This window comes from Carettochelys insculpta, chromosome 2 (assembly GCF_033958435.1).
Source record: "Carettochelys insculpta isolate YL-2023 chromosome 2, ASM3395843v1, whole genome shotgun sequence".
Taxonomy (NCBI): Eukaryota; Metazoa; Chordata; order Testudines; family Carettochelyidae; genus Carettochelys; species Carettochelys insculpta.
Genome location: NC_134138.1, coordinates 57,280,977 through 57,305,777, shown reverse-complemented (window position 1 = coordinate 57,305,777; position 24,801 = coordinate 57,280,977). Strand labels below are relative to the sequence as shown.

Here is a 24,801-nt window from a genome sequence, read left to right as displayed (position 1 = left end):
ATGAAGGCTGCTGTGGACAGGAACCTGGGCCTTTCTAGCCATCAAGGATTGTGTGGTAGGTGCTGTGCAACAGTATCCCAATGTTAAAAAAAAGTCAAAACACAGGCATCTTCCTATGCGTACTAATCGCTTAAGCATAAGCCCTGTGGCAATGGGAGCAAGATCGTGAGATCTTGAAGCTTTTAGTCATGGACCAGCACATAGGTGGTGGCTGTATCAGACTTTCCGTTTTGAGGGCCAAGATGATACAACAGTCTAGCAGCTACAGCCACGACTGAGCACCCATATTTAGGATCTGCTCTGCTCACACCGCATGGTGAGGCGGTCAGAAGAGGTGTTGTAAACACAGTCCATCTCAACCCCTGCTGACTGGATAACTGTGTCTAGTCAGTTCACCTCTATGCAGCAAAAATCTAAGAGTAAACTTTGGAACATGGACTATTTGGACTCTAAGGGACAGCCCAGACAGTGCGTAACCCAAAAGATCCACAGCAGTTATCACCCATGAGCTGTGGCAATTCAACTGCCCAGACGAAGGATGACTAAGAGAAGAAGGTGGAGAGTACACACCTTTTTCTGGAAAGGAACCCTAAAGGAAGAAAAACAAATTAATGAAATAGGATTTGCCATCGAGAATGAACTGACACAGATTGTACCTGAAGTCCCTGTTGGTATCAATGAGCGTCTCATGACTCTCCACTTCATGCTTGCCATAAAACCGACAGGCAATTGGCATGAGTAATTATGCACCAACTCTAGACACCAAATATGATGTGAAGGAGAAGTTCTACTCCCAACTAGGCACACAGTCTTCACGACATTCCCAAAGAAGATTATTCCACTGGGAGATTTCAATGCCAGGATCAGAAGAGAGGTGGACCTCTGGCAAACTACCATTGGGAAAGAAGGAGAATTTGCTTGTGATCACGGTCACACTCTTCCATTAGAAAAACAAATTTAAGAGCTCTTGGCACATCCTCGACTGAAGGACTGGCACCTCATGGACTCGGTCATCATCCATGCTTGGGATCAGCATCATGTCCTTCTCGTACGTGCAAAGACTGGTGCTGATGACTGCTGGGCTGATCATTGCCTTATACAAGCCACAGTGGTGATTAGGCTTATCATCAAAAGGAAAACTCAGAGGAATCTGATCCAATGAAAAATCAACGTATAGGGATGAAGGACCCCATCAGATGAAGTGATTTCCAGTTAGAGCTACAAAGGAAGCTGCCAACAGTACACCCTGAAGATGTGGAAGAACCTTGGCCTCTGCTGAAAAATGCCATTTTTGGAGCCTGTGGAGAACCTATTGGTTACCAGTCCAGGAAGCATTAGGACTAATTTGATGAGAATGATGTGGAAATTGAACACTTGATTGAGGCAAAAAGGAAAGCCTTTAGGGCCTGGCAAAGGTCCTACAAAACAAGCACAACAAAGAGAGAAGTGTATGCCATGGCAAAAGTCCAACGTAATCAAGGACTTTGAAAAACCAATGGTGGACTGAGAAGGCAGTAGAAGTTAAGCATCTCACAGATATCAACAATTCAAGAGGTTTCTTCAATGTCACCAAAGCTGTTTATGGGCTGAGAAACCATGGAATCTATTCCATGAGATCACAGGCTGCTACCCTGCTCTAGAAAGACAATGAAGCTGTTGCTTCTTTCAGGAGGGAGCACTATAAAGAGCTCTTGCACTGCCCCTTCACCATGGTCCTAGAACCTCTTGACTAAATCCCTAAGCAGCCACTGAAGGACGCTCTTGCGACACTTCCTACCTTGAATGAGGTCTAAGCTGCCATCAAAGTGTTGAAATGCAACAAGCCTACTGGCCTAGATGGAATTCCCGCTGAAGTCTTCAAAGAAGGCAGTCCAGAGCTCCACAAACAATTCTACTTCCTGATTCTCAAGATATGAGGTAGGGAGCAGATGCTGCAAGAGTTCAGTGACAAAATGATCCTCAGTCTCTTCAAGAAGGGTGACAAATCAGACTGAGGCAACTACTGTGGCATCTCTCTTCTAGAAATGTCTGGGGAAATCTTAGCTCAAATCCTTGCAAACAGACTCCTGCCACTCTCAACAGAAATTCTCCCAGAATCCCAAGGAACATCAGACATGATCTTCACCGCCCAGCAACTGCAAGAAAAATGTTGTAAACAAAACCAAGTCTTATACGTAAGTTTCATTGACCTGATGAAAGCGTTCAGCTCAATCACAGAGCCCGTGGACCATCACCTCAAAGATCATCTGCCCCAAAAAATTCATTACGACCTTGAGGCTGCATCATGACAACATGACTGTCATAGTATTGAGCAACAGCAAATCCCAAAGTGACCCATTTGAGGTCAAAACAGAAGTCAAGCAAGGCTATGCCATTGCCCCAGCACCGTTCTGCATCTTCATCACCACAACCCTTCATCCCATCGATGACAAGCTTCCAGATGGCACGAAGACTGTCTATAGAGCAAACGGGAGGCTATTCAGTCTCAGGAGACTGAAGACTAAAAGTAAGACCTCCACGACGTCAATCATGGAGCTCCAGTATTCTGGTGACAACATAGTTGCTGCTTTTTCTCCGGCATCCCTTCAGACCATCTGAAGCATCTTTGCCAGAGTGTATGAAAATCTCTGACTCACACTGAATGTTAAAAAGACCCAGGTGCTCCACCAAACTTCGCCAATGGAGCAACTGCTTGAACCTTCTTTTGAAGTCAGCAGAGAACTGTTGGAAAATGTGGAGCATTTCCCATACCTTGGCAGTCATCTTTCCACTAAAGCCAACATTGGTGCAGAAATTTTAACATCGTCTGAGCTGTGCAAGCTCTGGTTTTGTCCATCTGAGACAAAGGGCCTTCGAAAACTAGGACATCTATGACAAGCTAAAGCTCCTTCTATGCCAGTCAGTGGCTATTCCAATGCTACTGTGTGCATGGAAAGTCTGGACAACTGTGTAAGCGACATTTGAAGACACTTGATAAACATCATCAAGGCTGCCTCAGGAGAATCCTAAATATCTCTTGGGAGGATAGGTGCATAAACACTAGCATCCTGGTAAGAGTCGAACATGACCAGCATTGAAGCCATTAACATTCACCAACAACTTTGTTGGACTGGTTGCATGATCAGTGCCTCCCAAAACAGATACTGTTTTTGGAGTTGAAGGAAGCGCACAGGTGCACTGGGGGACAGAGGAAGTGATATAAGGACATGCTGAAGGCACATAGGAAAAAGTGCAGTATCAGTGTCAATACTTGGAAGAACCTTGCCCAAGACCACCCCGGTGGAGAGCGGTAATTTGTGAAGGGGTGGTTCAATTTGAGAGGTCCCCCCCCGGCAGTGCAGATGAGGACAGACAAAGGAGAAAAGATTGGCAAAAACTGCCCTGTCCCTCTCCAACAGCTACCAACTCTCTTCCCTACAACAATAAGATCTGGGCTCCAGAATTGGGCTGGTCAGCCATCAACAAACTCACAAATAGGAGAGTGACATGAAGACAGCCTACTTGCTGTCAAATGACCACCAAGAGAGATGACAGCAATTCCCCAAATGTGCCAGGACTTTTCTAAATGCACAAGCCAACAATCTCTGCCCCCAAGAGCTTACACTAGAAAACAAATGTGGGGAACTTTTTTTTTTAAGTGAAAAACCTCAACAAAACAAACAATCAAACCTCACTCTGACCGAGAAGCAAAAAACAAACAAACAAACTCTCACAACTCTGGGCAAGGGGCTCCCCTCCTGCTCCAGCTCCAGGGAGGTGAGGTACTGATCAGGCATTCCTGATCCAGCTCCCTGGGGGCAGGGTAGTGAGGCTTGTGACGACTTTTATAGTATAAAAGGGCAAAAGCAGATGGGAGGCACACAAAAAGGGATACATGCACACACACATCCCTATCAGGGTGACAAGCATGAGTCTTGCTAGTTCCATCTTTTTATTTACTTAATTATCTTTTATTAACACACACAAGAGGTGAGGAGGGAAGAGCAGTAGGAGGTTAATAGAACCAAGGGAGAAGATAAAAGGAAGGGGAGTATTATAGAGGGTGATGGAAGGAAAACGGGGAGGAAAGAATGGAAACAAAGATGAACAGAGGTAAGGAAGGTGGGAGGAGATTGCAATAAAATCTATCAATACAGAGTAAAAAGCACCGAGCATCTGCTGGAGCCAAAGGCTTTGAAGGCAACAGCAGCATCTCACTGCAGCTGCTTTGCGATCTCCAGGGCTAGGTCTGCCTCTAGGAAACCCTGTCCTACTTCTCCCCAACCACGTGATGGAAACTTTTAGGGCCTAGTGCTACCCTTGTTTTCTACCAACGCCAGGGTCCCAGGCACGGAGCACAGGGAGCAAGTGGGGGCTTCGCTGGGCCTCACTTCTCTTGCTACTTCACTTTGTCCCAAGATGTCAAAAGAACCACAAAGCAACTACTGTTTGAGAGGCAATTAAATTGTAGTTAAACAGGCCTGCAAAACTGCTGTGCTTGAAGATCCTTTTTCAGCAGTAGCTGTGACAAGAAAGTCACTACTCTGTTTGCACTGAAAGGTTTGATGAGAACTTCTACAATGACAAATGTCAACATTCACAGTACTTCCTGAGCCTGGTGACTGGTATCTTACTCAGTAAGATTTGGCTGCAGTTTATTTTACGCCTTTTGTGGATTTTCATTTGACTGTTTCAGAAAACTACTTGATAGAGAGTAAACCCTCACTTTACACACAAGTTCGATACATGTCTTGATCGTATTAATGTGAATGTTGAAATCCCAGGCTCCAGCCACCCACTTCCCCCAGCTGGGGGGAGCGGACGGCTGGAGCCTGGGGGGTGGGTCATGGCTTGCACCTGCTTCCCCGCATTGGGGAAGCCAGGGAGACGCCACTGCTGGGAGGAGCGGAAGCCCCTCAGCCCCTGGGAAGCTGGAAACCAGGCGCAGCAACGGGGAGCTGGGAAACTGACCAAATGCTGCTCCACCTGGGTCCCAGCTCCCCGGGACTGAGGGGCTTCCTGCCCCCACTCGCCCCCCCAGAGCCCTCAGGGAGCCGGGAGCTGGGAACCAGGCACAGTAGCGCCTGATCAGTTTCCTGGCTCTTGAGTGTCCATCTGTCTGGGCAAGGTTCTGACATGTCTCCTCCCTGCACCCTCCAAGGCTCACACTGTGCCAGCCTCAGCCCCCTTCCCCAGTCAGTGAGGAGCCCAGTCCAGCTCCCAAATACACCCCCCCCACACACCATGCCAGCCCCAGCCCCTCCCCTGGCCAGCACAAGACCTGGCTCAGGCCCCCAACAGAACCCCCCTGCACCATGCGAGCCCCTCCCGCACCCAGTGTGAGGCTGGCCCAGTCCCACAATGGAGGTTCCCCTCCACACTGTGCCAGCCCCACCCCCTCACCAACAGAGCCCCTTCTCTTGGCTTGTGCAGGATCCCCGCCTCGTGCCGTAACAGCCTAGCCCCCTTCCCAGCCAATGTGGGGCCCAGCCCAGCCCAGCCCCCAACAGAGCTCCTTTCCCAGTCAGCGCTGAACCCAACCCATACTATATTACGACAAGTTTCTGTCTAGAACTTTCTTCCAGCCCAACTTCTGCTTGCAAGAGGAGCAGCAACTGGGGCCCTAGTCTCTATTAAAAATGCCAATACACATGCATATACTAATGCCTCACAACAGAAGAATACAATCCTCTGTAAGCAACATCCTGTCTCACAAGCATATTTATGCTTTAGCTTTTCTCTCAATTTCTCCAGAAAAAAAGAGCTCTTAAAACAGAAAAATGAGGATGGAGTGACTGTCATAAAACTGACCCATAAAAACTAAACATGCACGGTGTTTACTTTAGTGCTAATTTAAAAAAAACAAATTGACCCAATTACAGAGGTAGAGGGTAAACCAAATCTTGGGGATTTTACACGTGTTCTAATAATATGCTCAGGAGCTTTGGCTTGAACATATTTGCATGCAAAAATCACTTTATGCAAATGTTTTTTATTCACCAGCAAAGATCAGAGAAGAGAACAGAACCAGTAGAGTGTACAGAGATTCATGATGCATGTCAGATGGACAATTTAAGGTGAATCACGCTGTTCAGTTATACAAGACACACAACCTACGGAGAAAGTGTGTAGAATCCAAGTCATAAATAATTTATGAATAATACAATCATCTCATGAAATAGCCAAGAGGTTAACTTCCCATTTTTTCCGCTATTCTTTTCCACTCACTCAAGAGAGAAGCTGAAGACACATACCTATCAGGAGTGAGCAGGTTTTTGGCAAGTATGCATTTATACAATCAAATTAGTTACAGGTTTAGAGACAGGACTGCACAGATTAATCACACTAGGACTGAGGCACCCATGTATGAGTAAGGAAAGGAGCAGAAGTCAAAAGAATTTGGTCTGTTTACATACCCAGGAAAGAAGCAGCTCTGCCATATGCTCCCACACCTCCACGAAACAACAGACAATCATGGTCAAAAATATCCCCTTCCTTCCTATCACCCCTAGATTGCACCTTGATGTCGTCAATTTTTCATCAGCATTACAAAACCAAAAATATTTCCATTTGGAAATGCTGCCGCAGCACCTCACAGAAGGCAAAGTGACTCCTGTTCCCATTCTCATCTACAGACTGGGCTCCTTGGTTGAACTGCATTGCCCATGAGGCACCACAGTCTTCCCTCCTAGAGAGAAAAATGGAGAATCATTAGAGTCCCCAGCCAGTATTTTTTCTCCTTCAGCCCTCTCATACAGTAGCTGATTTTAAATGAGACTGCATGCTTTTGTTAGTAGCTCCATTATTTCAGTCCTACTTTCCTTCGGAACTGCTGTGTGTCAAAATCCAGTTCTGGAAAGACCTCGTGCTATTTGTCAATTTCTTCCAATAAATTCCCCTTTGACAGTTCCTCATCCTTGGGTAGGACTACACAACAAAGTCATTTCAAAATAAAAGTGGTTATTTCAAAATAACTACCCTAGCATCTACACAACGCAACCACTATTTCAAAATAATTCTGAAACAGCAGTTGGCTTATTCTGAAACTGGTAAGCCTTATTCTTCAAGGAACAGTGCTTATTTCAAAACATTTACTGTTAAGACAGAGAATAGAGCCTATTTCAAAATCAACCATGGTGTGTCCAATGACTATTTCAAAATAAGTATTTTGAAATACAGCATCTGCACAATAGAACCCAAGTTCTATTTCAAAGTGCATTTTTGTGTGTAGCAGCATTATTTCAAAATAAGCTATTGCAGAATAGCTCTGCAATACCTTATTTTGAAATCAGGTTGCTGTGTAGACATCCACTTTGTTACCTAAAAGAATACTGCCCAAAATCCCTTGTTGTAAAAATAAAGCTAATTAATAATTGATTTTTTTTCTGCAATATGCTTGCTATCTTCAATATTCCTTTAACTCTCAGGTGATTGAGAAGACCCACTAATTCTCTCACAGATTTCTTTCTTTAGATATATACAGAATTTCTTAGGCTACGTCTACACTTGGGAAAAACTTCAAAATGGCCATGCTAATAGGAATAAGGGGACTTCAATGTTTGCAGGGTTGTTTCAAACAGGGCTTCCGTGTAGACAATCCATGTGCGAAACACATTACTTTCTAATTGCCGCAGGCGGCGGTATGCTAGTGAGGTGCTGAATATTCATTTCAGTGCCTCATTAGTATTCTTCAATTTGGCCATTAGCATGGCCATTTCAAAGTTTTTCCTAAGTGTACACACAGCCCTACTGTTTTTTGTCTTTAGCTACTACCTTGTCAAATTCCCTATCAGTTCTCCTTATTTACATTTAATATTAGACCCAGACATAGTTTGAATAGAATACCCATATGGCTTGAATGAACTTTGCCATTTTATTATTCTGTTTTTTGTCTTCCTTTCTTGTATAAGAGTAGCAGGCTTTCTTTGCCTCTGATGTCTGTTTAATTAGTCTCCATGCTGAGAACATTAATTTCATTTCCTATCACCTTTTTAATGAGCTTCCAAGAGTGGCTTTTTTTGTTTTGTTTTTTGAGAGAGAGAGAGAGAGAGGTAATATGACATGTTAAAATTCAACTGTAGTTAAAGAATATGGGTCTACTGTTATTCAGACGGTCTCTGAAACCTTAAACATCCAGGTATGTGTTTTAATTATGCTATGCATGTTAAGCTGCTCAACAGTGAACTCAATTTAGGTGCATGTTCCTAGCTTAATGCCCATGCCACAATCATTCAGAATAGTTTATCTGGGTGCAGTGATCCCATATCAAAAGTGTTAGCAGTATCTACACAGCAAATAAAATATACTCTTGAAAACATGCAAATTGTTTTCATTTATCGAATGATGTGGCTACCACAGCTTCCCAACAGTTCACATACAACTAAAGGGTGAAATCATAACAGTATTGTTTCTCAGTGGTTTAGCATCTTTACAGTGATCAATAAAGGAAAAAAAGTTTACATGCTTATGCTAGATTTACTGTTCTAACTTCTAATCTCATTTTTATACTAGTCGTTTTATACCCCTCTAGCAAAGAGAAATTTGTACATGTAATTCCTGTGTAGATACACACACATCAATCCCATTTTGCTGAAAAGTGAGCATCTTTTTCAGCTGCCATGAGAATCGTTTCAGAGGTAGCCACTGCCTATGTACATACAGGCTTACCAACCTTTGTTGTGATTTGTTGAAAATCATAATTTACAAGAAGCCTTCTTCCAAAATTTTAATCAAAGTTTGTCAGTGCATTCCAATATCCCTGTATGAGTCAATTTGTCAACCAATGCACTTCTTTGGACATCACTATGATATCTAGGTACCAGAAATAATGAACTGAGGGCCACATCAGCTTGGCCTTCCCAGACAAGAAAGACTTGTGTTTTACCTTTGATTAACCTCATTCCTAACCAGGTGCATTCATTGGTCCTTGTCTTCCAGGAGGATGTTGTCAGCCATTCCGTAGCTCACTAACAACAAGTAGTCCCGTGGCACCTTATAGACTAACAGAAATTTTGGAGCATAAGTTTTCGTGGGCAAAGACCTGCCCACGAAAGCTTATGCTCCAAAATTTCTTTTTGTCTATAAGATGCCCCAGGACTTCTTGTTGTTTTTGAAGATGCAGACTAACACAGCTACCTCTCTGATACTTGTAGCTCACTAAGGCTCTGATGAAGCATTTAAGAACATGCTTCACTTTTTAGTTTCAACTGGTCCTCTAACACAATTCAAGTTAAGCATGCACTTAAATGATTCAATGGACTGTGCCCTAATTTGGAAAAGGCCTGTGTTTAGAGCTGGGTTTTGCATCTACAATGGCATCTCGTTGGTTCTTCCTGGTCTACGGCTTGAAGTTTCATAGTGCCAGGTCTTCTACAGGGAACTGTCTGCCCTCACCCATAGAATTTTTACTTCAGATCCTCATAGCTACAACCTCTCTGCCCTACTACAATTGTCGTGATCCTCATACAGAGAAGGAAGGAATCACTGAGAAAGCTCAGACCAAGCCCATTTTAAAATAGTCTCTTGTTATGATTAATGGGATATAATTAAATGCACAATAAAATCGTGTGTGCATGTACAAATGTCATTTCAGCTCCACTGGCAAAGTATGAACTCAAGAAGCAGCTCTAACTATAGGTAGTGCAAAATCCATATTTGTGGAAAAAAGAAGAGATTCGGGTCACAGACAACAGCTACACTGAAAGTGTGCCCTATATTTGCAAATCATTTTACATTATCCTGATTTTTCAGCTCCTTTAGAGGCTACCAGCTATAAATGAGCGACAGCTGGGCTCCTGCATAAAAGTGTTCAGAAACTTGTGAGAGAGAGAGAAAAAAAGAGGAAAAAAAACCATAAGCAGTTCCATTTTTGTTTGGTTCCTAGACTGCTGTTAGTTTTGCAAAAATTAAGACACACAATGTGACATAGCTCTATTTTAGCATGAGAAAGTTCTGTGTCAGTTTGTGTTGATAAAGTCTCCTTTCTTAAACATGGGAATGGTATTACTTCATGCCTAGTAGTATGCCAGATAAGGTCAGAAACACACCCCGTTTTATTATTCCACAATGACCAATGTGTTCCAGGATGCCAGAAACAATCCTATTCAAAACTGAACTCTAGAAGATGACAGTAAATACAGTATTTAAACAAACAAGTTCAGTTTTAACTAGTATTTCTTCCAGTAACTTGGCTCTCTTTGTAAGGCAACATGTTACTGAACAAGGAAACAGGAGTTGTCTAGTTAAGGAAGGGATTTTCCCGTGTTTCTCAGATTTGCAGAAGTAAGAAGTGACATTGTTAATCTTGTGCACACACATTTGTAGGGCCATCTGTAACTGTGTGGAAGACATACAGCTTCACTGATGACCAACACAAGGTGAACACAGGTACAATGCATCTTTGAAATGGAAGCCCAACATTAAGACAGTGAAGTGCAAGATGAAATGTCCCCAGTAGTCCCACGTCTTAACAATTGTCTGTCTGTGTATACAAAACATGGTAGAGAAGTGGATCTGAGTCAATCTCCCACAGCGTGGTTTGGGGTTGGTTATTTTAAACACTGAGTAATTTTTAGTGGCTGCAACGGAAAGTCTGTATGCTCTGAACACAAAGTTGATTGACAGAGACCAGTTTCATGAAAATTATCACCATCAGGGGACTCACCTGTCACATTTTATTCTTCAGCAGAGAAGGTCTGACATGCACCTGAGGGAACTGAAAGGTTCATGCACATTTACTGAGAACCAAAAATATTTGTCTTCAGCTGCATTTCTGCCTCCACATTTGCTCTTCTTCTTCTGATTAAGTATTAAACCCCGCTGAGAAATTAAGAAAACAAAAACAAAAACAAGACTTGGTTGTGAAGTAGTTAGGTTTGTTACAAACAACATACTAGACACAAACCAACAAAAGCAAGAAAATAAAGAATCAAGCACAAGCACTAGTTCCCTATCCCCATTACCACACCTACCATAACCACAGACTGTGCACCACAATCTTAATTCTGCCTTCCTCAAATTGTCAACCTCTCATGGTCTCCTTTAGTCATGGTACTGCATACAACAATGCACTATACTATTGCCTCCCAATTTAACCAACCGCTGTGCCTATCATCCACCCTACTGCTGGATGTATTTGATGAAAATAGTACACCACCAGGGTGTGTGCAGAAGAATGAATGGGGATAAAGTTAACTTTGCAGTGGATGTATGGTCTTTGGCCACACAGGCTCCTTCTGCCTTTAAGTTGGCGCATCATCTCTAGAGAACTCAAAGATTTCTTCCCCTCCCCAGGCACAGCTCCCCAGCACACAAATGAGTTATTTATGTCAAGCTCTTTGGAGAGGATTGCTCCAATTTGCACAAATTCATCTTAATTAAAACACACATAGTTTTTTTTCCTTAGTTTAATCTTTGTTTGGAAACAGTTGTGTAAAAACATCCGCTGCTCAGAATTCATACCTATTTAATCTGTAGTGAGCAATTAACACTTTTGCATCAACTATCAACTAAAGTTACAATGGAAGGAGCATTGTTTTAATTAAGTGCAGTCCACTTCCAATGTGTGAAACTATAATGGATAAATCAGACAACCATCTCTGTACAAATATCAAATGCCAAAAATCTCTTGTTCTTATGCTCCTTTTAAATTGTAGTGCAGTTAAGATTGTAGTTAACCATAAAGGATGATTTTGAGATGGCAAGTCATCAGGCTTAGTGGATAGGATTTGACATTGGAGTTGAATAACCTGATGTTAGGCTGAATTCTGATCTGCTGGGAATTCCAGATGTTTTTCATTAGAAGAAAAGCTGTTCTTGCTTTCCCAGTCCTCACTCTCATATCAGCATCAGTGCCCCCTTCTTTAGAGATCAGTGGTGTCCAAAAGGGATGAAAGGGATCGCCACAGCCACCCCCCACCAAGCACTGACTCCCCCCGCCTGCCAGGTGCGCGCACACACATACACACACACACAATTACTCTTGGAAGCTGCCCTAGAACGTGGCTGCAGCTGCTGCCAAGTGAGCCACCCCTGAATGCAGCTGGAGCCTGCTGGGGCTGGAGGAGCCATTCCTGCCACTGCCACCGTGCACCTGCCCCACCACGTAGTGAGGCGTGTGCGCAAAGTGGACAGAGAGGTGCCCCATATGTGCGGCTCTCCTGAGCCACCCTTTGCCATACTGCACTGTCCCATTCGCCATATGTGGTGAATGGGGAGCTTATTGGACACCACTACTATAGATGATACTGCTCAGGTATGTGAAGACCTCAACTTCTTCCAGTGCCCTTCCACCAGGTATGACTGGCTCTGAGCTACTGATGTTGATTTTCAAGATCTTAGTTTTTCCCTTGTGGACGCTGAAGCCAACTGTGGCTGAAATGCTGGCAAGGTCTGACATCTCCTCTTGTATCTGTTAGTGGCCGTCAGACAAAAGTGCCAGGTCGTCAGCAAAGCTATTTGACTCCAACATCAAATCCATACTATTGTATGGAGCAGAAACTCAGAACAAAAAAAAGACTGTCAGAAAATCCAGATATTTATCAATAACTGACTCCATCAAATCCTCCGGCTCCATTAGCCATATACCATCAAAAACAAAGACCTGGTGCGACTAACTTGCCAACTTCCTGCCAAAGAAAAAATCAGGAAGAGAAGATGGCCATGGATTAGAGACACCCTCAGGAAACCAACCACCAGCATCACAAGGCAAGCCTTAAGTTTGAGCTCACAAGGAAAAGGAAAAGAAGGCGCCCAGGAAATACCAGGTGTAGAGACCTGAAAACAGACACTAAAAAGACCAGATACACCTGGTAAAGATCGCCCAAGACAGGGGATGCTGCTGAATGGTCATCAATAGCCTATGCTCCAACATGTGAAGTAGAAGAAGCTTACCTACCTACTTAAGGTTGCTTCTGCACTCGCCCTGATGGGGGGAGGCATGGTAATGAGGCAATCTGAAGCAGGCTAATGAGGTGCTAATGTGCATATTCAGCACCTCATTCACGTAATAGCAGCCACACAAATTTCAAAGTGCAGACTTTGAATTGCAGATTGATAGTGTAGATGGGGCTGACAGCTTTAAAGCTAAATAACTAATATCTTTCAATCTAGTAAGTATGTGATCAGACGAAATGTTTTTATTTTTTTAGTCTATTACATAAATGTGTGTTACAACAGGGCCCACTTAACTGGTATATCACAGTAGGCACTCTGACATCCCAGTTACATTATTATCCCGGTTTTGAAAAGACCACATTTGATTCATTGATTTCAGTGGGAGCAGAATTTGACTCACTTTTTGATGGGACTGTTTTAGAGTCAAAATCTCATTACACATTAATATTAGTGGTTGTACTTTAATTTTTGTGGGTTGAATCCATGGGTGATCACCAAGTTATTACTCAGTCCTTATTGTTAAACCTCTCCCATTTAATACAGGAATTTATATAGGTTAAATGGGAAATAAATTTGGCAAAATTGTGATGAAAGAGGAAACTTTACATGAAAATATGGTAGACATGTCCAGTTATTCAAGAGTATTAGGATGTGATTCATAGTCAAACATTGCAAACTGTTGGGTATTTATTACCACATGATCTTTTGGGAGTCCTCTTGGAGCTTCTTAGTGAAAACGGTCATGGTCAAAGACATGAAGAACTGAACTCTCATCTGATGGTAGCTATAAGACTACTGATAGGATCTCATTAGTAAAAGAAATAGTTTGAAATTATTCATTTTAATTTTAACTTCTTGTGTGTAATTGCTGTGCTATGTTTCTAGTCAAACACTTCAGGGAAAAAAAAATTGTGGAAGATACATTCTGCCCAACATACCATGAGTTATTTCTAACACTTTTCAGTGTTGACAAGTCATATTTCTAAAGGCCTAAACAGAAAACTCCTGTATTTAAAAACTCACTAAAATTATAAACAGACAATTTTCCAAAGCCTATAATACAATTTTAATATCTAGTTTCTCCATAGGCATTTCCCCCCATTCTTGTCTTAGATAATCAGATCTACAGTACAGTATGCCTAAACAAATATGTAAGATTAATAAATTATGAAGGATCTACAAACAATATAGCTCAAATAGTCCACTGAGTTATCTCGAATCATCCTCTGTGATGGATCAATTATCTTGCATTTAATGAAAATAAAGGAAAATTAAATAACTTAATCTCTGACATTGCTAAATTAAATGATACGATCTTGCATATTACAACAGATCAAACAATGCAGCTCTTGAAACAGAAAAACAATGTATTTTTTACCATAGTAACGAAGATGCAATTTTGCAGCTTTTGTATTTGGGAAACATACACAGAATGCAGTCAGTTCTAGTTACTTTGTTTTAAACAACTAGGAGACACCAGGTGAAAGATAAACAGGCTTACATTAATGCTTGAAGTGAAAATTAAAAAATATACTCAACCAAAAAGGTGAGGGAAGCAAATCGATAAAATATGTATCTACTTAATTATCATCACCCTGAGCCATTTATAGTACTTCTAGTTTTCAAGTAACATGATTATCTTATTCTGAAGGTTGATGCCCACTGTAAAGATTTTACTACCATGAAAAATGATATGAGGTACCTCTATTCATGTAGGGTGACAGCCATTTCATTCATAGAAAGCCCAACAGTAAGAGAGAGAAAGCTGTGCTTGTATAAATACTATCAAAACATGCTACTGGACTGCTTTTTTGTTTTGATATAAAGTCCAAGTAATTGAGCTCTAAGGTGACGCAAGGTGAAAGAATTGAGAAGCAAAGCCGACCCCCAACACCAGGACTTGTAGCAAAGCTGCTGTTCAGCACTCATGTCAAAGGTACGATGGGAAGAAAGAGTAGCCAAGCCATTCTGTATAATCAGAATGGGTGTTGCTGCTACATAGTCCAGGGAGACAGATACAGTGGCCTCTCATCCTGGCCTGCTGAATGGCTTATGTGGGGCCTGGAAAGGGAGAGAAAAAACGATGCCACAGAATCATCTGACTCCTTCTCCTTCCAAGTGAGAAGACCCGATCCCTGGTGCAGAGGGGAATAATCCTAGAGGCACTGTGCACCACTGCATGTATACGCTTCATGTTGCATGTAAGATTCTATACCCATTGTGCTGATTAGGACTCACCTGGAATATTGTGTCCAGTTCTGGGTGCCACATTTTCAGGAAAGATGGACAAACTGGAGAAGGTCCAAAGAAAGCAACAAAAATGATCAAAGAAAACATGACCTATGAGGGAAGACTGGAAGAAGTGGGTTTATTTGGCATGGAAAAGGGAACACTGAGAGGACATAACTATTTTCAAGTACCTAAAAGGTTGTTATAAAGAGGAGGGAGAAAAATTATTCTCCTTAACCTCTGATGATAGGACAAGAAGCAATGGGCTTGAATTTCAGTAAAAGAGGTTTAGGATGCACATTAGGAAAATCTTCCCATCAGGGTGGTGAACCACTAGAATAAATTGCCTAGGAAGGTTGTGGAATCTGTCACTGAAAATTTTTAAGAGCAGGTTAGACAAACACCTGCCAGTGATGGTGCAAACAGTGTAGACAGAGTTGCCATGAGTGCAGGCGACTAGACTTGAGGACCTCTCAAGGTCCCTTCCTAGCCTATGATTCTATGATTTAAACTCTTTTGCAGAAAATACCTTCTGGTGAAAAGCTGCTGTAGTTTCACCTCCTGCATACCAGAGGGTGCTGCAGCACTAGAACATGACAGGGAAGAGAGAATCTGCAGCGTCTTCTTCACAGTGCCTGCCAGGTCAGGAGATGGGCTAAGGGGAGACAGACAGCATGGTTCTGGGAAAGGTGTCAGAAAGGGGCTTGAACGGGCTGGCAGGGGAGGACACACGGAGCCAAGCGGAAGTGCAGGACCACATGGGACAGGGCAGGGGGATACAAGGCCACAGAGGGAACCAGGGGAGCAACTGTACCAGGACCTGGCAATTCAAAGGGCACAGAGCTCCCCGCCGCCACTGCCACTACTTACGCATCCAACGAAGCGGATCTTTGCCCACAAAAACTTAGGCTCCAAAATATCTGTCAGTCTAGAAGGTGCCACAGGACTTCTTGTTGTTACTGCCCCTACTGTGGCAGCAGCGGTAGCCAGAGCCCTGCATCCCTTAGAATTGCTGCTGCTGCACTGCTGTGCGTGGCTCTGTGGGCTAGTGGGGGCACACCACGGTCTGGGTGTGGCTGAGAGCTGAATGTCCTCTGCCCCACCCCTTCTGCCCAAGGCCCCACTCCTTGCAGGGCACAGAGCTGGCCCTCTTCACATACCTTACACCAGAGCCTGAGGTGGATCTTGGCCCCACTGACCAGGGCTGGCTGAGTGGGGTCACAGAGACACATGGGGAGGTGGGATGGTGTCTGAATGGAGAAGACAGAGGACACATGCTGACAGGGTGCACACATGTACCTAACTAAATGGGAGGAGCTGGGGGATGGTCTCCAGCAATGCCTCCCCACAGCCCCAGAATCCTGTTCCATACTCTTCCTGCCTATACCCATTCAAGTTCATACCCACACTAAGTCACAATTTCCTTCCTCTCTCTCCCTCTCAACTCCTCTGCTATCCCTGATTCTCACCCCCACCCCCCAAACCTTTGCACAGCTTCTGAGGGGTACAGAAAATTCAGTTCTGTACTGTAGTTTAAATGAACTAGTACTCAAAGAGTTCTATATTAATACGGCTAGTAAGGAGTCTGTCAAAATATATTTCCTGAATCATTTTTGTTGCCTTATTACAGACATACTTGCTGACAGATATTTTGAAATGAATTACCAAAATAACAAAGTGGTCTGATTATAATGTGTTACTTTGACAAATAAAATATGCAGAATTTTTCAGACTTTTAAAATATTTGTATGCCAAATTTTTAATCTGTTGGTGCAAAATTCTCCCAGAATTTGGGGAATCACTGTGCAAAGGGCACAAAGACACCACCAATCCTGTGGGAGTTGCATATTTTTAAAGATATACACATGCATTTCCATTAACTGTCTTCTTATAGACTCAGTTCTGTGTTCTTTCACTATATATCTCATGGTTCTGTACTGCTGCCTACTACTGTAGCGTCTGGGCACCTTCCATGTAAACAGACTGGAAAGACTGAAGCATTTCTGGCCCTTCTCCCCTACTGGAGACAGAAAATCCTGGCTGAGCTAGCTCGTTTTTGTTTTATGTTATTTCATAGGAGAAGAAAAGTGGAGGCGGCTGATTTTGTAAATGTGATTCCACTTAAAGGGGAAAATTTTTGTCAAAGGAGGTTTACGTCATTCATTTAAAGACAATTAGATCTGGATCTATGGACTCTCTTCCACCGCCAAAACCCAACAACAAAAAATGGTTTGTTCCTGCCCTACTCTCTGTGCCTCGCACCTCCAGTCTGTGATCTGCACTCACCTCCAGAATAGTACAACTATCTTGGCAGTTCATTAACAGAGACCGTACTCCAACTCAGAATTGAATTCAATGGCCAAATTCCCACTGGCTTCCACGGGTATAAAAATCAGGCACTCTGACTACAGTGCCATAAATTAACATAGTAAGTAGAAGCACTGCACATTCTCTTACAACAGCTAGCTTAATAACTTTGTTTGGAGGGAAGGGATGGAGGACTGGTTTTCTTCAGCTTCGGAATTAGTTTATCATCTTAAAGGATGCCCTTTCCTAACTTTGTCAAAGACCATACTTTTTAGAAGATACAAATCCAGGGAGGCCACAAATGCAACCTCTTGTCACAGCTAAAAGGAAAAGTTGGATCTGTAAATCTTGAAATTGAGATCTGGAGCAAGCACACTGGTCCCTCTCTATCATTTCTTAAAACTTGCTGTCATTTGGAAACAGCACAGTGGTAAAGCTTTTATAGCATTCACCTTTCAATTAAATAAATGTAACATCTGAAACCTTGTATTAAAATAGCCGTAAGATTTGTTAGGGTCCTCTTTTAATTGTGTGATCTTCACATTTCCTATACATTAACAAAGTTGGACCATAAAATTGGCAGCAAATATTAGAAGCTTTAAAGACTCTTACAGAACTTGGCAAATTACCCCAAAGCAATCAAGTCATCAATAAGATGAGACAGTTTTTCATTAAAATAAGATAAATGGTTAAATTAAATCACAAATATACTTTATTAGGTCTATGAGCAGCATAATGGCTTTTTGAAAGAGGGCAATCTTATCACTGATAAAATAATTTCTGTGGCTGATAGATAAAGCCCAGTCTTGCAAAACCAGAATCACAGGAGGAATCCATATTCATGCAAACTGTCCCTCTGTAATTAACAATGGGACTACTAGTCACAGGAACATGGATTCTTCATGGGAGGATGTGCTTCCAGGGTCAAGCCCTCATATTGAATTAAAACTGCTTCAACGTTACACTAAATATTCCTTAATTTGATGTATTATGCTGCAGGAACATTTAATTGATTTAATAATCTATCTTAAGAACTCCTGTGATATGATTAAAGATGTCTTAAATACAGTATTTAAGGAGTTCCTCTAACACACTGAAACACAGCATTTCTCTGCAGGAAAACAAAATGTTTGTCCTTTGTCACAGATTTAATTTATGCTGTTAAATTTGTGTGCCCTTTCCAGGGAAGACAAGAGGCTGCCTCATGCCTTAATTAAAGCACTGCCGCACTTTCTTTCTGTGTATCTAAAAGAACAATGAGCACAAGGGAAAGAGGTGATCATTCCAAGAAATAATGACGATATTTTGTGTCAGTAAAATGTCAATTATTAATGAGTAAGTCCCCAGATGAATGCATTAGAAGCTGAGTACTTTTTAAAATACCTTTAAAATCTACACACCATACAGTATTACTATAAACAAGCTAAACTGTTTTTTATAAGCATCACCAAAAAACAAGGGGTCAGTTTGGACTTTACTATTAAAATTGTATAGTACTGCAAGACTTTAATCATCTTGCAGATTTCTACTAGACTCTTACAACAGAAACTGCATGTTGAGATTTCACAAAGATTATGAAGACTAGGGAATTATATATTATCATATTGCAGAATTTCTGTAACTTCTCTTACACTCAAGTCTTATTCACTTTTACTTTCAGACTCCTTATTATACCATACATCATTCCCCCAAGGAAAAGCCTGAGGAATGAAATACATTTGGTTAAAATTTTTTCAGTGAAAAATATTTAGGAAATTTGGTTTTTCCTCCCCTCCCATCCAAAAAATAAAATGCAGGGATTTCATTTTGTTTTGTTTATACAAAAATATGTAGATTCTCTTTAAAACATTTTGAAAAATGAAAAATTTAAAAGATACTTTAAACAAAGTTGATCTGATGGGTGATCTGTAAAGTATACTTATATCTGCACACATGGATGCACATATGTTTCATCTGACTGGTGATTACTTTCATCATGCACTGGGGCAGTGCCAAAATTGGAACATCCCAGTTGCCAAATGTACTGATGGCAATAGTTTGAGTTCTGTTTCTGAAAATAATTGATCAGACAGTTTGGAAAGGAAAGCTAGAGCACTACAGAACATAAACAGGAATTATTCAAATTTACAGAAATATCTGTTGAATTTCCTCCTTTCCTCACCACCAACTCCCATTTTTCTCTGACTAGCCACAGAGGTTGATCCAATGCCCCTTGAAATCAGTGGGAATCTTTCTTGACTTCATTAGGCTTTAGCTCAGGCAGTTGGAGGGGAGGAAGTATACAAGAAACTCCTTAGGGTTATCTACTTTCATGGAGCTTCCTGCTTCATTCTAAAATTAGGGTTCATGGATCAGCACACTGGGCAAGACTGGTTAACCTTCAGAGAAAGAAGGCACTTTCTGCTTATATCTAAAGACAAACACAGGCGAGAGTCAGCTCTTTCAGAGTCCTCTGTGACCTCTTCCTACCAGGAGAAATGCTATGACTGAGTTTTAACCTCAGCCACAACTATTCTGTCCTGACCAAGTAAGCATTGCCATATACCATAAACAATTGCCACTTTCAACCCTGGTACAGGTTAGTTTGTACAAGTTTATGGTGTATGCGCCTATGTACGTTTATGTGCATGCACTCAGATGAAAGGTGATACATCAAAGCCAGTCATTCCTCCTTATTACCTGGTGTTGAGAAATATCCATTTTTTAGCCACAATTGGTACAAAAAATGGCTCTTAAAGTCAGGTGACAACAGGATGACTCCAACCAATCTGCAGTATCTGGTGTTAGTTAAAATACATGTACAGTAGATCTGAACACACACTTAAATAAGAGCAAAATATGAGTTGATGAGCACTGATACAAAAGTATCATTTTAAATTTGTTTTTTAAGAACTGTGCAACATCTATGTACAATGTTGTGATACTGCTATATCAATGATTCGCACAGTCTGGTCTCTGCTCACTGGAGAGGTTTTCCTTTTAGACTGTCAGCTCTTCAGGGCAGGAAGAATCATGGCCTAGCTGTGCATCACCTTGAATGGAGAACACCTTATACATCAGGGATGTCATGCTGTTGTAAACAAATACAAAGGAGCTAGATTTGCCACACACTGTTTGAAAGCTGATGATCTCAAGACATCAAAAGTGTCTTTGAACGTTCAAATAGGTCAACATGTCATTAACAGATTTCTTACTTGGGAAGCCAATTTGTTTTAAGCATCAGCTTTCTTAAGCAAACCAAGTAAGCAAACAGTGTTTTATATCATTTCGCTAGTTCCATAACATCATTTTACAGACAAAAAAATAATTTCCCTATTCCATGTTCTTCTGTGAGCAGAATTTCATTTCCTTCACGATTACTATGAATTGTGAACAACAGATTGTAGGCTGGTGCTGAGGAAATAGAAATACAATGTCAACACCAAGCAAATATTGTGTGCAATATCATGTTGCAATAGCAGTTGACAGTAAGGCCGTGGCTACACTAGCACCCCCCACTTTCGAAAGGGGGATGCTAATGAGCCACTTTGGCAGATGCTTATGAGGTGCTGTCATGCATATGCAGTGCCTCATTAGCATAATGGTGAACGCATGCATTTCTGAAGTGCCGCTTTTGAAGCACATGCCACCTGTGTATGCAGGGGCCTTTCTAAAGGACCCCCGGACTTCGAAAGCCCCTTCCTTCCATTTGGTTTTGGGAAGAAGAGGCTTTTGGAATCTGGGGGTCCTTTCAAGGCCCCTGCATACACAGGCAGCGTGTGTTTTGAAAGCGGCACTTTAGAAACGCACGTGGCCACCATTATGCTAATGAGGTGCTGCATATGCATGGCAGCACCTCATTAACATCTGCTGAAGTGGCTCATTAGCATCCCCCTTTCAAAAGGTGGGTGCTAGTGTAGCCACAGTCTAAGCGTAACTAGGACATCATTTACTGGCTGTGCCAGTGATACGACGTATCACCAGCTACACTGGAAATAAAAAAAAAACAGGTGGCAGGAATCCTAACATGATTTTGTATCTGTGATATCAGAGTATTATATTTAAGTTATGTAGACACTGAAATGATGAATGAAATTCTTACACATTTATGCTTTCCCACAGCTCACTTCCAGAGAGATGAACACTGTTTATCTTTCAGATTTACTGTTCACTCAGACCTTTTTAAAATGAACACTCTTTGCATATGACACAACAGGCTAACACAGCTACCCCTCAGAATATTTACAGAATACAGTAAATTCTTTCATCTCCGGAAGCCCTGGGACCGGAAGGTTGCCAGATGTTCAAATATTCTGGATAATAGAAAGATATATGTAGCAATGCATGACACTAAAGAAAAACAAGATTAGATATTAAGGAACAAACAAAATTGTACACAGAGTACTTTATTTACCATCAACAATAGTATTGTACACTGTAAACTTAGACTAATAAACTATGGCTGGGAAACTGCTATATTTGCTGCCAATTAAACTCTGTTTTGAGGCTGGTCGATGACGTAATGAAACAAGATGTGTCTTATGGTTAAATTGTCAGTTATCTGAGAATTCCAGATTATAGAATGATTGTTAAAACAGAATTTACTGTGGTGGCTTTTTCCAAAATACACTTTTGGTCTGGATTATTGAGTATTTTCTTTGTATGAGTTAGACTCCAGATGGTCCATCCTAACAAAAATCATTTTAATGGCAGGTTAAATTTAGAGCTTAATCTATTTGACAATACTCCTCTGTATTCAATATATGAGCTAAATACCACATTCACATTAAGATGCCTTGCAATTAGATTTCTGCAGAGGCAGAGCTATGGCTTGTGAAATGCATTGAGAGATTTCAGATTTTTTTTTAATTAAATGGCATTTCACAAAGGAATTAGAAAAAAATATTTAAGCTTATTGAAGGTCAGATCCTGCAAACGTTATTCATGTAATCAGTCCTGCTGCCTTCAGTTCAACCTTCCATCTAAGAGCATTTTCTGTATTCCTTTAAAGTACCTTTCCTACACTACGGTGATGAAACACCTGGCCCACGATGGATACTGAAATGGAAGAATAATTCCTTGAACTTATCCTGCAAGGATGGAACATGTTACCGTCACTGATTCCAACGGCAGCTGAAAACAGCTGACACTTGTCGGAAATGCTCAGCATGATGCAGAATTGGGCTCTCACTGAATAAGCATCACATCTGGATCAATGACTTCTTCATAAAACGTGGAGATTTTGTTTGGATAGTAAACTGTATAACTTTAAGCAGTGCAGGTGTTTAAAAACAGTTTAAACATATAAAAAAGTAAAATTTGTGTCTAACTGTAAAAATATTAGTTTTTTACCCAAATATACACATTTAAGCTCAGTTTTTACACTGAATATAAATAAATCTTGTAACAAGCTACTTCCCTTTGTTGAATGGTTTGAATATTTATTTCAATATTTATTGATTTCCAAATAGCTAGTAGCTCCTGCTTACGGTATAAAATAGCACACACGGAGGTTAGTAAAAAAACTGTCTTGGCTCCATGGAAGCAAGGAGGGAGCCATGACAATTTGCACCAGTTGAGGATTTGTCCACATGTTAATGCAACATGCAACCCTTAGTTTTGAGTCTAAGTTAATGAAACACAATACTCAATATATCAGATAAACTCAACTGAAACATGGCTGCAATGAAAACATCTTTGCTGCCAAAACTACACCTTGGTCTCTTTTTCGCCCTTTGAAATAATACTGAGTCAGTATGCAACCCTACTCCTGCAAATTCAATCAACTCCAGCATTCAGCAATCCTGCTAATCCATTACTCTTCTTAAAAACAAATCTCTTTGGGCCAGATTAAAAGAAAATAGCAGACTTCTACCATTCAAAACCTTACAGTTCAGTCACCTATAAAGCACTGTGTTTACTTAGATAATTGCATCCCTTAATACAAGTAACTTTCAAGCTATGCAAGTATCTAGCTATGATTATTTTCCAGTATGCAGGTTTTTTGTTTTTTTCCCCTTAATATATTAGAAAAAACTGTTCCAAGCACACAATAAACAATCTGTTGTGTCTAATTTGTGCATGTAACACTCTCTGCACTGGTTTGGGGGGGTAAAAAAATCAGCTCTCCCTTCGTGATCTCTTCCCTTCAAAGAGTTTCCAAGGCGAAAACTAGTTGCCACTGTGAGACAAACCCGAGGCTGCCACAATGGAGCAGTACCCCAATTGGGATACTGACTTGGAGCAACGCCAGCCGGGCGAGTCAGCAATGAGGGAACCAGACTGCAGGGTATCACCCTACGCGATGCGAGACAAGACTAACACATGGCCTTCGCCCTGTTCGCCGCCGCGGTGAACGCGCGGCTGCCCTGCGCGCCCGTGGGAGCTGCACCCGCCGCCCAAGCAAGGCAGTGGCTCACCCCTCTCGAAGGGAGCCGGCTCCTCCCGGGCCACGCTCAGCCCGGGCAGGGCCGCTCAGGGCACCAGCTGGGCGCTGCCCCGCCACTAGGGAGCCCGCCGCCGCCGCCGCCGCACGAGTCAGTTCCCGGCCAGCGCCTCACGGGGGGGGCCGCGCGGGTGCTGCTTGAGGGCGAAGACTCCCCAGAGCACCTTGGACCCCCGCCCCGGCAGTGCCCAGCGCCGGGCTCCCACACCCGCCGGCGCTAGCGCGGGGCTGGCCAAGGCACCCGCCTCCCCTCAGCGCCCCCTGCCTGCCGGGAGCGGGAGCACCAGGGGCTGCCGCGGCCCCGGGGCGGGGGCTGAGCAGCCGCTAACGCATCACCCCCCGCCCCGCCATCGACTTAGGGCCCGCGGGCAACTTACCGGGAGCCGCCGGCTGGGAGGGGGCTGCCCCCGCCCGCTCCGCAGGTCCCGCGGCAGCGCCAAGCGCGGGGCGGGAGGATCCCGCCAGGGCCCCCTACGCGGGGGAGAGAAGGAGCGCGGCGGCGGCGGCGGCGGGAGGCGGAGCAGGAGCAGCCGCCCGCCCGGGCAGCGCAGGACGGGCCCCGGCAATGCGCATGTTCCCCACAGCCGCGCGAGCTGCTGCGCCGCCGGGACCGCTTGCCCGGGGACTGGGCGCTCGCCGCGTGCCGGGGGAGCGGGGCCGGGCGCTGCTGAGCACGTGCCCGCGGGCGGCGCCGCCCTCCCCTGGCGGACGCAGAGCGAGCGGCCGGGGCGCCGTGATCGTGGCATGCGGGTCGCCGCCGCGCCGGGCTCGGCACTGGCGGGGGAAAAGGTGCCGCGGGGCCCCGCTGAGCGAAGGGCACTTGTGCATTGCAAGGCGTGGGGGGGATGCCTGCCTGTGTGCGTGTTTGTGAGTGGGCGTGTGGATGTGTGTGGGGTGCGCTTTGCAGCTCCCCTTTATAATCACAAACTGTCAGGCTGCATCTACACCAGCAGGTTCTTTCGGAAAGA

General features: G+C 43.0%; 1 protein-coding gene across 9 annotated transcripts in view; it reads right to left on the bottom strand.

Moving 5' to 3' along the window:
* Positions 1–24,496, bottom strand: part of PAG1 (phosphoprotein membrane anchor with glycosphingolipid microdomains 1) — a 175,237-nt gene extending 150,741 nt beyond the window's left edge. For 4 of the 9 annotated variants that reach the window (XM_074987032.1, XM_074987039.1, XM_074987040.1 and 1 more), the window contains exons 1-3: positions 24,211–24,496; positions 10,643–10,797; positions 6,396–6,667 (exon numbers count right to left, since the gene is read on the bottom strand). The gene's annotated coding sequence lies outside the window, so the exon portion shown is untranslated. The remainder of the gene's footprint in view (positions 1–6,395; positions 6,668–10,642; positions 10,798–24,210) is intronic. The other 5 variants (XM_074987038.1, XM_074987041.1, XM_074987036.1 and 2 more) reach the window with 2 other exon arrangements.
* Between the last annotated feature and the right edge of the window lie 305 nt (positions 24,497–24,801).